Source organism: Triticum aestivum, chromosome 7B (genome assembly GCF_018294505.1).
Source record: "Triticum aestivum cultivar Chinese Spring chromosome 7B, IWGSC CS RefSeq v2.1, whole genome shotgun sequence".
Lineage (NCBI taxonomy): Eukaryota > Viridiplantae > Streptophyta > Magnoliopsida > Poales > Poaceae > Triticum > Triticum aestivum.
The window spans coordinates 215,091,452-215,103,588 of record NC_057813.1 but is presented as its reverse complement, the minus strand read 5'-3'; positions in this window follow the sequence as shown (position 1 = coordinate 215,103,588).

Sequence of the window (12,137 nt, the reverse complement as noted above, 5' to 3'; positions counted from 1 at the left end):
ATTCATACTCCCTCCTTCCATCTATATAGGGCGTAATGAGATTTTTAAGACCGCCTTTGACTATTGACAATATTAATAGTACATGACATGCACAGTGTGAAAATTATATCATTGAAAGAACCTTTCACAGATGAAGTTAACGGTGTGCTTTGTGTAAGTTGCATGTCATATATCATTGCTCTAATATTTGGTCAAAGTTAGCATCGAAAAATGCATTAGGCCCTATATAGATGGAAGGAGGGAGTAGCTTTGAATAGCATTTGTATAGTAAAACGGGGCAAGACTCTCTCTTTGTGTGGTGTGAATAGTTTTATTTTTTTCGTTTTCTTTTTGGTTGAGGGAAGTGCGAATTGATTTGGTACATACAAGTACAATATTAGTACACGTTAGGCTTGTCCCTAAAATTCAACCCGCGTCTTGTTATATCCCGAAAATTCAGATATCGTGCTCCCAAAACTGGCGTCTTCACAACCCGCGCCTTGCTTTCCCGAAATTACAACACGCGCGAAAACTCCCTCCAGCTGTCAAATCCCGACATGCGAAATCCCCCTTCTAACCCTGAGCCGAAAGGGCCAATAGTTCAAATCGGTGGGGGGGTACTTTTGTAACACACCCTACATTTTGGACAAGCGCGTCCCTAAGTCATGCTTCACCCCCTCCCATCGCCCCTTTTCGCCATTGGAAATCCCAGGCCGCCATAACCTCTCCGCTCCGGCTGCGAAACCCCACCCTCCTTCGTCCGCCACGTCACCGCTGCCCAGCCGGAGCCTCTTCCCCGACGACGCCGTCCACCGCAACAGCTCGACGTCCCTCGTCCACCTCCCCGGATGAGGATCCGTCGTCCATCTCACCGTCCCGCCGGTTCAGCTGCCCCGTCCTCCACCTCCAAGGAGCTGCTTCGACGATCGCCTCGTCTATCACAGCTGCTCCATCCCCACAGCGCTGCCTTGACCTGCTCCACCGGAACCGCGACATCCTCACCGACTCCTCGGACGAAGCCGAGGCCTACTCGGTGCCACCAAAGAGGTTGTACACTCATCGCATCGCACCTTCTCCTTAACTCGACCTCCCGGCGCCGACGGTGCTCCATCCCTCACCCCCATGGAGCGGCTACCTTGAAGTCGGTGCCGCGGGCGACATCTCCACGGCGGCTCTCCTCCAGTGCGAGGCCCCTTCAGTGGCGGCGTCCATACCAGTCGGATCTGCTGCTGCTGCTCCGGCTCTCGCTCGCTCGCTCGCGCTGCTGCTGCTCCGGCTCTCGCTCGATCGCTCGCTCGCCCAGCTGCTGCTGCTGCTCTCCCCCTCGCTCGTGCTGCTGCTCTGCTCTGATTAAGCCACACTTCAGTCGACTGAATCGACTTTTGGGTCAGTCGATTTTCAGGGGTTGGGGGGGCTCGCTGGAGTTAAGGAAGAACCACCCGCAGCGGGGACAGGGGCAAGCCGGAGAGGTACCCCACTATCTATCTTAGGGTTCAGGGTGGGGGGCGCGGGGGGCCTAGAGGGCTGGCCGGGACGGCGGTGGCGAGTTGTTTCGGGGTGGCGAGGCGGCTCTGGGGCCGGTGGTTCGGCCGGTGGTGGCTGGCGGCTCAGGGGGGTGTAGGTTGAAGATGAACTATAGGCCCTCCCTAAACTACATGTCAAGTGCCTCTCTTCTACCATTGCGTTCAGCTTCGGCAGTAGCATTCAGATTCCATAGTAAATTTCAGTTTCGATAGTTAAGTTCAGAGTCAACAGTTTTTACCTCATCTGTTGTAGTCAGGTGGTTTTTGGTGATGTTAATTTTACATCCATTTTACATCATCTATTGGAGATGTTATTAGAATCCCACTTGAGATTGACAATGTCTGTCTTGTGCTGCTTCATCCTTGACGTCTTACGGCTCACCGGAGCTGCTCCAACGACAGAACGATCCATCACAACAGAGCAGTGCCCTGGATGCCGTCTACAAATTCCTCAGATCTTCCTCCACACCTCCGATAGCCACCTCTGCCTCAACTGCTTCAGCGACCAACCCAGTGATGTTGAGGTCGACACGGCTACGACAAAGAGGTTGTACACTTGTTGCATCACTTATTACTATACATTCACGTCGATCCATTAGGGCTATTTTGGTTCAATGGAAAAACGACGATCCACTGGTTGTTACCATCACTCTAAATTTCTGCATGCTCTCCTTACATAATCTCACCATATTTTTTTCATATGCATGTCAGATATTGTACACAGTCATGCTGAACATGTAGAGAAAAAGAGAAGAGTTTTGTGCGGAAATACAATGTCATGCAGACATCGCTCCATGGTGGGTTCAATGGCAAACCCTCCCCACCCCTCTCCAGATTGTAATCCAGAGGAAGATATCTGTTCTGAGGCGGATTCAGACGCCGCTGACCACTCCTATTTACCCCCCAAGGTGTTTGCTCTACCTTGGCATGATGATGTTAGTCATATCATGCATATGTTGCCTTGCAGTGCCTAATTTTGACATCATATATGCCATCTTCTTAGTTTAGACATGTTATGTAATGCCACCTGTTTAGTTTCTATATCATATATGGGAATTATGCAGTCTCATGTCTTTTAGCCAGCCATAATATATGTGAAATGTGCAATGCCATCCTGTTTAACCAGGCATCATATATTTGAATGATATCTTGCCCATCCTTTTATTCATTACATTTCCATTTGTCGACAATGTTTGTACATTAAACTACTCTTCCTGTGAATCAGCCATTTGGGTGGGAGATGGAAAAATCTGGAGTGAAAACAAGGCCTTCAGAGCAGACAGTGCTACCTGTCGAAGCAGATCTCTTGTTGGGTCCCGATAGCTCCTCAGAGATGGATTCAAAGACAGATGACCAGTCATATTCCCCCACTGAGGTGTATGCTCTAACTTGGCACGATTATACTGCTCATATCATGCATACAGTGTCTTGCATTGCATAGTTTAGACATCATATACACAATATTCAACACCATGTTCTTAGTTCAGACATCATATCGAATGCGCTCTATTTAGCATATAAATCACATATGTGAATTAAATGATGCGATCCTGATTACTTAGATAACATGTAGGTGAATTATGTCATGCGATCCTATTTAGTTATTCATCATATCTTTGAATTATGTTATGCTATGCTATCCAGTTTAGATAGACATCATATATGTGAAATTATGTCATGCTATCCGTTTTAGTTAAACAATATACATGTCAACTATTTCATGCCCTCTTTTTTCCACACTATCTATTGCATTTGTCTCTCATACAATGTCTGTACATTCAACTATGTTTCCTGTTTATCAGCCATTTGAATTGGAGCGGGTGATGCCGGTATTTAGCGGTATAAAAACATGGTCTTCAAATAAAACAGTGCTACCTCTTGGTGGAGATAGCACCCCGGTTGTACATGCACAAGAACCAGACCTACCACACATAACCCAAACTCTCACAGATTGTACCCCTACTGCGATGGACAGAGAACTACCTTCACCCAATCTAACCCCAACCCCAGCCTGTAGTAACCCAGTTCCTGTTGACACGGCACCATCTCCACCACAGAGCTCCCAAACAAGAGCAGTTAGTAAGGCAGCTCCAGTTCCCAAAGATCCAGTACTATCACGGCGAACCCAAACTCCACCAGTTAGTACGCCTATTCCTGTGGAGGAAGCACAACCAGCCAGTCGTAGTTTAGCATCTATCGCATTTGATGTTGTTAAATCGTATGTGCGTATCTTCCCATCTTGGAAATATTATACTGAAGATGAAGGAAAATGCCAGTTGCAGGTGTTTGTCCAGGAGTTATGTGTAAGTAATGTTATTCATGGCAATTACTTTGCTTCGTCCCATACATCCTACCTCCATGATGGTTATAATACAGCAAATTTTCCCATTTTTCTCCATAGAGAACGACCGATTTGGAAACTCAGGATGAGGTAACCTGTGCTAATACCTCTGCTATCTTCAAGAATGCTTGGTGGTAGTATCGGAATTACCTGAAGAAAACGTACTTCACCGGCAAAGAAACTCATCAAATTCCCTTACGTTCTCCTGAGACACATTTACTGGACGATGACTGGGAACGCCTTGTTCTGTACTGGTCCTGTACCAAGAATGTGGTAAGGTCTATGAGCTCATTTTCTATTTTTAAGTATTTTATTCTTGCGTCTTACTGTACTCTGTTCATGTAGAACAAGTGGCTAAACCTGAAAAACAAATGTTCTAATTTAAGATTCCATTGCTATCATAGTTCAAAAAAGCGCTAGGCGTTAATTGTGCGTTTTGCCACCGCCTTGCGCTTTACTGACCAAAGCGCATGCTTATGCGCAGTTATGCATAGATTATGCATAGTTATGCGCAATGCGTTTTGCCAATGCCTAGAGCCTAGGCGCGCTTAAGCGCTCGCTTAGGCGCGCCTTTTTTAACTATGATTGCTTTGCTCTTGTATCACTGTATTTACTCATACAAACTTATTTTTAAATTGAAGGATCCAATCAAAACTCCAATGGCACAACAGGTATGTTCACACATGTTTCTTTAACAGGTTTGCTCTTATCAATAGCTCTGTTGATTTCAATTTCAATTATGTATACAGTTGACTTTCATATCATGCACATTACTAGCATCACAACAGAGCCAATAGTGTTGTTGTACATGTAGACCCGTGGCACCCATCTGAAATCTTATTGTGCCGTGTAGTTTCCCACGCTTTTTATTCTTTCACTACTGCTTTGTCTTGAACTAATATGATTTGAACCGTGTCTCTATTTTGATTTCGCAAGACAATGCAGTGACCATAGGACATAGATATATGTTTGTTTGATGCTTTTATTATGTACTAGTACTTGGCAATAGAAGACTTGGTAGTTTAATCCTGTCCACCTTACTAATGAACTGGTTCACCGAAATGAGTTTCATATACTAGTACATGCTAAACTTGTTATGTGTCTGCTTGTTTCTTCTTTTAGAATGCTGACAGAATATTGGGGAAGAGTGCCTTATTAAGCAATGGTAAAGGAAGTAATGCAGATAAGGTTCAGGATAGTGACACATCCTTGTTGGTCTCCAATAAAGCTGATAAAACAGGTAAGGAAGACTATCTTGAAGATAGCGAGACAACTCCAAAGTCCTGTCTTGGTTTAGTGTTCGAGTTACTGGCCACTACCGCTTGCACAAGCTATTCAAACTCACTGTCTGAATCAGTTCGGTTTCTTGAGTCTCAACTACAAGCTAAAAGACATCGATCAGCTATGTTGCGACAAGAAGCGGAAGGACTGTGGAAGTCCCTGGAGCATTCAGATGCATACTTTCTGGTGCAACAACAAGCGTTGGAAGATTTTAGCGCCAAACAGGACAAAGCTAATCAACTTGCTAAGCTTACTGCCAGCATGGTGGATACCCAGGATAACATTTCTTGAGCTCTTCTGAAGTTGTTTCAGTTATGCTCTTGTTTTGTTGCCGCGTTTATTTGCACTGGTGGCCAAATTTGATGGCCAGTGTATGAAATATGCTGCTTTGTTCCCTATATTTGCACTGGCGGCGAACTTTGATACCTAGTGGATGTAATATGTGTAATAGCGGTAATAGGCTAGCGTTAATTGCTTGCTTATTTATTTCCTTATTGTCTTGTTTAGTTGTTTGCTTGTAGTCACTGTAGTTCTTTTTCTGTGTTTTTCTAGTGGCCACAATAGCCTATTTTTGGTAACTAGGCCAAAATAATCATGGCAACACACGGGCTGTTGTAACCATGGGCCTCCTGCAGGCCGTATGATCCATGGGCCGTCGTGCGGCTGTAGGATCCATTGCCCTTCTATACGGGCTGTAGGATCCATCGGCCTTCTATACGGGCCTTAGGGTCCATGGGCCTTCTATGGGTCGTAGGGTCTATGGGCCTTCTACGGGCCATACGATCCATGGGCCTTCTACGGGCCGTACTATCCATGGGCCTCATGTGGCATGGTCCTTCTACGGGGCGTATCATCATTTTGCCAATCATGGGCCGTACTATTCATGGACCATAACGGGCCGTTAATAGGACGTATTTGATAACTCTATGAAAACAGCCCAACGGGTTTTTTTGACATGAAAACGGCCCAACGTATTAACGGTCCGCAAATGGGCCGACTGTAACGACGGGCTGAATTTGGCCCACAAGCAGAAAATGACAGTAATGGGCCGTATGTAACCGAATGTTGCAAATGAGCCCAAGAATCAATGGGCCCTGAGGAGGCCGAAAGATAACTTGGGCTCAAAACGGCCCAATGGAATAACGGGCCGTTAATGGGTATAAAGTGATACACTGTTCATTACGGGCCAGTTTCACTACGGGCCGTTAATGGGCCAAGTGTTACAAAGGTCCTCATATGGGCCGAAAGAAGTCATGGGCCACACATGGGCCGGAAGTTAAAACAGGCTGAATCATATTGGAAGGCCCAGATGACGCTACTAGGCCTAATTCGGATAGGGCGTAACGGGCGCTGGGTTAGCAGGCTATAAATGGTCTATATGCGAACATGCCGTTAACAGGCTTTCCGTGGGCCGGGCCGCCACCTTTTGACCAAGTCAAACGGGCCGGCCTTTTCACAGGAATGGGCCTGTGTTGGGCCGTGCCACGTGTCGCCGTATCATAGGCGACTTCGGTCCAATGAACAGATGACATCTGTCCCAACGGTGAGCCGACACGTGTTCCCTCCAGCCAATGATGATTTTACACATGGAAAATTCCCATTGGTCGGGGCTGTTAATGGATTATCGGATCCAAAACCCGACCCGATAGCTTAACGGTGTTCTGTTACGGTGGATGCCACGTGTCGGTCACCCTTGACGAAAGCACTTCTGTGACGCGCGATTTATCGTCATGGAAGTGGACACTTCCGTGATGACAATTTTGGTAATGTCATGGAACACTTCTACGACAGCACAGGTATGACTATCTTGATTCTGTCATAAATTTGTCATGGATGTACATGCATGACAAAAAAGCGACCTACTGTGAGAAACACGTATCATCACGGAAGTGTATTTTTTTGTAGTGAGATGAAGTATTCTTCAAACAGGGACCTATTTTGAAACACAACTTGCCTATTGAATTTCTAGGGAATCCTCCTCCACCCAAGGGTGATCCCGTGTTTGAGCTTAAACCATTACCTGATACTCTTAAATATGCTTATCTTGATGAAAATAAGATATATCCTGTTATTATTAGTGCTAACCTTTCAGAGCAAGAAGAAGAGAAATTATTGAAAACTCTGAAGAAGCACCGTGCTGCAATTGGATATACTCTATGCCAGCACAAAATAAAATTGGAGAAAGACGCTAAACCGATTGTTGATCACCAATGATGATTAAATCCTCAGATGAAAGAAGTGGTAAGAAATGAAATACTAAAGCTTCTGGAGGCTGGTATAATTTATCCTGTTGCTGATAGTCAGTGGGTAAGTCCTGTCCATTCTGTCCCTAAGAAGGGAGGTATTACTGCTGTTCCTAATGATAAAGACAAATTGATCCCACAAAGAATTGTTACATGTTATAGAATGGTAATTGATTTCTACAAATTAAATAAAACTACTAGAAAGGATCATTACCCTTTACCTTTTATTGATCAAATGCTAGAAAGATTATCCAATCATACACATTTTTGCTTTCTAGACGGTTATTCTGGTTTCTCTCAAATACCTGTGTCAAAAGAGGATCAGGAAAAGACCACTTTCACTTGCTATTTCGGTACCTTTGCTTATAGATGTATGCCTTTTGGTTTATGTAATACAAATTCTACCTTCCAAAGATGTATGACTGCTATATTCTCTGACTTTTGTGAAAAGATTGTTGAGGTTTTCATGGATGATTTCTCCGTGTATGGAACTTATTTTGATGATTGCTTAAGCAACCTTGATCGAGTTTTGTAGAGATGTGAAGAAACTAATCTTGTCTTGAATTGGGAGAAGTGCCACTTTATGGTTAATGAAGGTATTGTCTTGGGGCATAAAATTTCTGAAAGAGGTATTGAAATTGATAAAGCTAAATTTGATGCTATTGAAAAGATGCCGTGTCCTAAGGACATTAAAGGTATAAGAAGTTTCCTTGGTCATGTCGGTTTTTATAGGAGGTTCATTAAAGACTTCTCAAAAATTTCTAGGTCTCTGACTAATCTCTTACAAAAAAATGTTCCTGTTGTCTTTGATGATGATTGTGTAGAAGCATTTGAAATACCTAAGAAAGCCTTGATTTCTGCATCTATTATTTAACCATCTGATTGGAATTTACCCTTTGAAATTATGTGTGATGCTACTGATTATGTTGTAGGTGTTGTTCTAGGACAAAGAGTTGATAAGAAATTAAATGTTATCCAGTATGCTAGTAAAACTCTAGACAGTGCCCAGAGAAATTATGCTACTACTGAAAAATAATTTTTAGCAGTTGTATTTTCTTGTGATAAGTTCAGACCTTATATTGTTGATTCAAAAGTAACTGTTCACACTAATCATGTTGCTATTAAATAGCTTATGAAAAATAAAGATGCTAAACCTAGACTTATTAGATGGGTTCTCTTGCTACAAGAATTTGATTTGCATATTATTGATAGGAAAGGAGCTGAGAACCCCGTTGCAGACAACTTGTCTAGGTTAGAAAATGTTCTTGATGACCCACTCCCTATTGATGATAGTTTTCCTGATGAACAATTAGCTATCATAAATGCTTCTTGTACTGCTCCATGGTATGTTGATTATGCTAATTACATTGTTGCTAAATTTATACCACCTAGTTTCACATACCAGCAAAAGAAAAAGGTTTTTTATGATTTAAGACATTACTTATGGGATGACCCACACCTTTATAAAGAAGGTGTAGATAGTGTTATTAGACGTTGTGTGCCTGAGCATGAATAGGAACATATCCTATGCAAGTGTCACTCCGAGGCTTATGGAGGACACCACGCTGGAGATAGAACTACACATAAGGTATTGCAATCCGTTTTTTATTGGCCTACTCTCTTCAAATATGCCCGTAAGTTTGTCTTGTCTTGTGATGAATGTCAAAGAATTGGTAATATTAATACACTTCAAGAAATGCCTATGAACTATTCACTTATTACTGAACCATTTGATGTTTGGGGCTTTGATTATATGGGACCATTTCCTTCCTCTAATGGGTATACACATATTTTAGTTGTTGTTGATTACGTTACTAAGTGGGTTGTCATGGTATTATCACGGGGGGCTTGGAAGTCGACAGATTCCACAAGGGCTTAGTGTGAGGGTAAGACTGCTGCTGATAGGCCCGTGAGCGGGTATGCGAGTAGCACGCGGTGGTTTACCCAGCTTCGGAGCTCTCCAGAGAGATAATACTCCTACCGCTGCATGTCTGAGTGTATGTGGCATATCTTAGTACAGAGTGCTCCTAGAGCTGTATCATTGGTCAGTGTCGTAGGCATCTGACTTTGTATATGCGAATGGCCGGATGAACATGCGTGCTCTAGTGGCCGAATGGCACTTGGCCGTGGGTGTGTGCGTGAGAATGTGTGTGCCCATGGGAGTCCATCCCTTGGATGGATGGATGTGTGCCTTTATATAGGCATGTGTAGCTTAGGATGTAAGCTTGGTAGTGGGCATGGGTAAGGCATGGTGCATGTTATGCTTGTCCCCTGGGTCACTTCATAAATAGTGCCAGGGGATAAGTGACACTATACATGATGGCTGAGATGACACGTGAATAGTGCTCGGGTACGATAATCTCGTCGGTGTCTTGTCGATGTCGCTTCGGGCTGCAATCGGCAGCCGGCTGGTTGGCACAACCGGCAGCCGGCTGGTCGTTGCAGTCAGCAGCCAGCAGTCGGCCGGGTAGAGCAGTCGGACGGAGAGCCGGCAGAAGCGGCAGGGCAGTCAGACTGAGGGGCTTCGCTAGCCCCGATGTCTTGAAATATCGTCTCACCGTCTTCGGGGTATCTGTGTCCAATTACTCCGATAGTAGCCCCCAAGCCTCCGGGCAACTTGGCAAAGTTGGGCGGAGGTTTTTTGGCGAGTGTTAATGGAAATGATCATGAAAAAAGACAAAGTTAGTCCATGCAGATATATCAAATGTTTGCTTTTAGAATTGCAAGTTTTATGCGGAGGGTGCCGACTCGGTTTCGTCCGATCCCCCTTCAATCTTTTTCGTGTTCCCACCGCTTTTTGGCTTGTGCTCTTGCCTGCCGGACAGCCGCTCTGCGGTCTGTGGCTGAGAGTGGGCCGCGAAGTAGAGTGTACAGTACTCAGAGTCTGGGAGCAGATTCAACCGAGTAGATACTTGTAAAGGAAACGGCCGGGTCGCCCGAACTGTTTTTCTTCCCGGATGTTTTTCACATGGGTGGCCTCCAGCGTCCACTCTTGCTAGCCAGACAGTCGCTCTACGGTCTGTGACTAAGAGTGGGCCTTTGCTACTGTGCATGCTACTAAGCCGTCTGCGCGAACTAACGTCTCAGGCCAAGAGGCCAGCTCCCGGGCCAACTCTGGCTGGCGCCGGGGCAAACAGTGATGCAACTGTAATAAAAATGCGGAGATAGCCCCCGAGCATCGCTCGGGATTATCCGTGCTTGCGTGATGCAAAAATATGTGGGTGAGGAGCTCACATTGATTTTTGTGTAGCCGAGGCGGAGTTTGCCGAAGACAGCCGGCGCGGCTCGGCGCTTGCGGAGTGTGCCGACGCATCCGCTGGGTATAGCCTTCGAGCCCCCGGGTGCTCGAAGAGGGGTCCCGGCCGGTCAGGCTCGACTGGCCAGGTGGAGAGGCGTCTTGCAACGCCCTTTTTCTTCTTTTTCTCTTCTGCCGGTTGCTGGCAGCCGGACAAAACTCTTCTCGTCTGCAATCTTCGTCGGGGCGTGCCACCGCACCAGCTGGGTGTAGCCCCCGAGATTAGGGCCGACTACTGAGCAATCGGGCCGGATCTCCCGGTAACTACTTTGTCTTCTTCCTCGTGGGGGCGCGTCAGCGCACCCGCCGGGTGTAGCCCCTGAGATTCGGGCCGACTGCTGAGCAGTCGGGCCGGATCTCCCGGCAACTACTTTGTCTTCTTCCTCGCGGGGGCGCGTCAGCGCACCCGCCGGGTGTAGCCCCCGAGATCTGGGCCGACTGCTGAGCAGTCGGGACAGATCTCCCGGCAACTACTTTGTCTTCTTCCTCGCGGGGGCGCGTCAGCGCACCCGTCGGGTGTAGCTCCCTAGATCTGGGCCGACTGCTGAGCAGTCGGGCCAGATCTCCCGACAACTACTTTGTCTTCTTCCTCGCGGGGGCACGTCAGCGCACTTGCCGGGTGTAGCCCCTGAGATCTGGACCGACTGCTGAGCAGTCGGGCCAGATCTCCCGGCAACTACTTTGTCTTCTTTCTCCTTCTCTTTGTCCAGCTGCGGGCAGCCGGACGCATATTTCTTTTCTCTCTTTTTTCTCGTCAGCCGGCTGTTGACTTGGTCAGTCGAACCTCTTTTCCTTTGCATGAGCAGCCGGCCACAGCGGGCGGTCGACCCTTTTTTTGGTTGGCAGCAGCTCTTTTTCTCAGCAGGCTAGCAGGCAGCTGCCATTGACCTTTCTTTGCATGGGGCAGCCGGCCCCTTTTCTTTTCTCTTTGTCCCAACCGACCTCTCCCTCCGTTTTTTCTGTCTGACTGCATGCGAGCAGCCAGACGCCATCACCCGACCACTTTATTTTTTCTTTTTCTTTCTTTCTCGGGCAGCCGCCTTCTCCCTCCATTTTTTTGGCACTCGGTCCTTGACTTTTCAGTCGGACTCCTCCTCCCTTTCTTTCTTTTCTGTCCCCGCGTGGGCAACCGACCACGGCGCTCGAGCCGGCTGAGTAGCCGGCCGAATGCGGGGAAGGGGGGAGCCGGCTCTGGAGCGGGAGGTCGGGCAGGCGAAGGGCAAGGGCGTAGGCGGACCCGCGAGCCGGCGCGAAGTGGAGGAGGCCCGCGGTCGAGCTGGTGGAGCCGGCGAGCGGCAAGCCGGCCGGCGCGCGCGCGGGAGATGGAGCAGGGTCGGAGGCAGTGGAGCTAGCGGAGGAGCCAGAGCTGGCCGGGTCGGAGCCGGAGCCGGCGCGGGCGGCAGGCGACCGGGCGGAGCCAGCAGCCGGCCCGGGCGGGGAGCTGGCCACGGGCACGGTCCGGGTCATGGACGCGC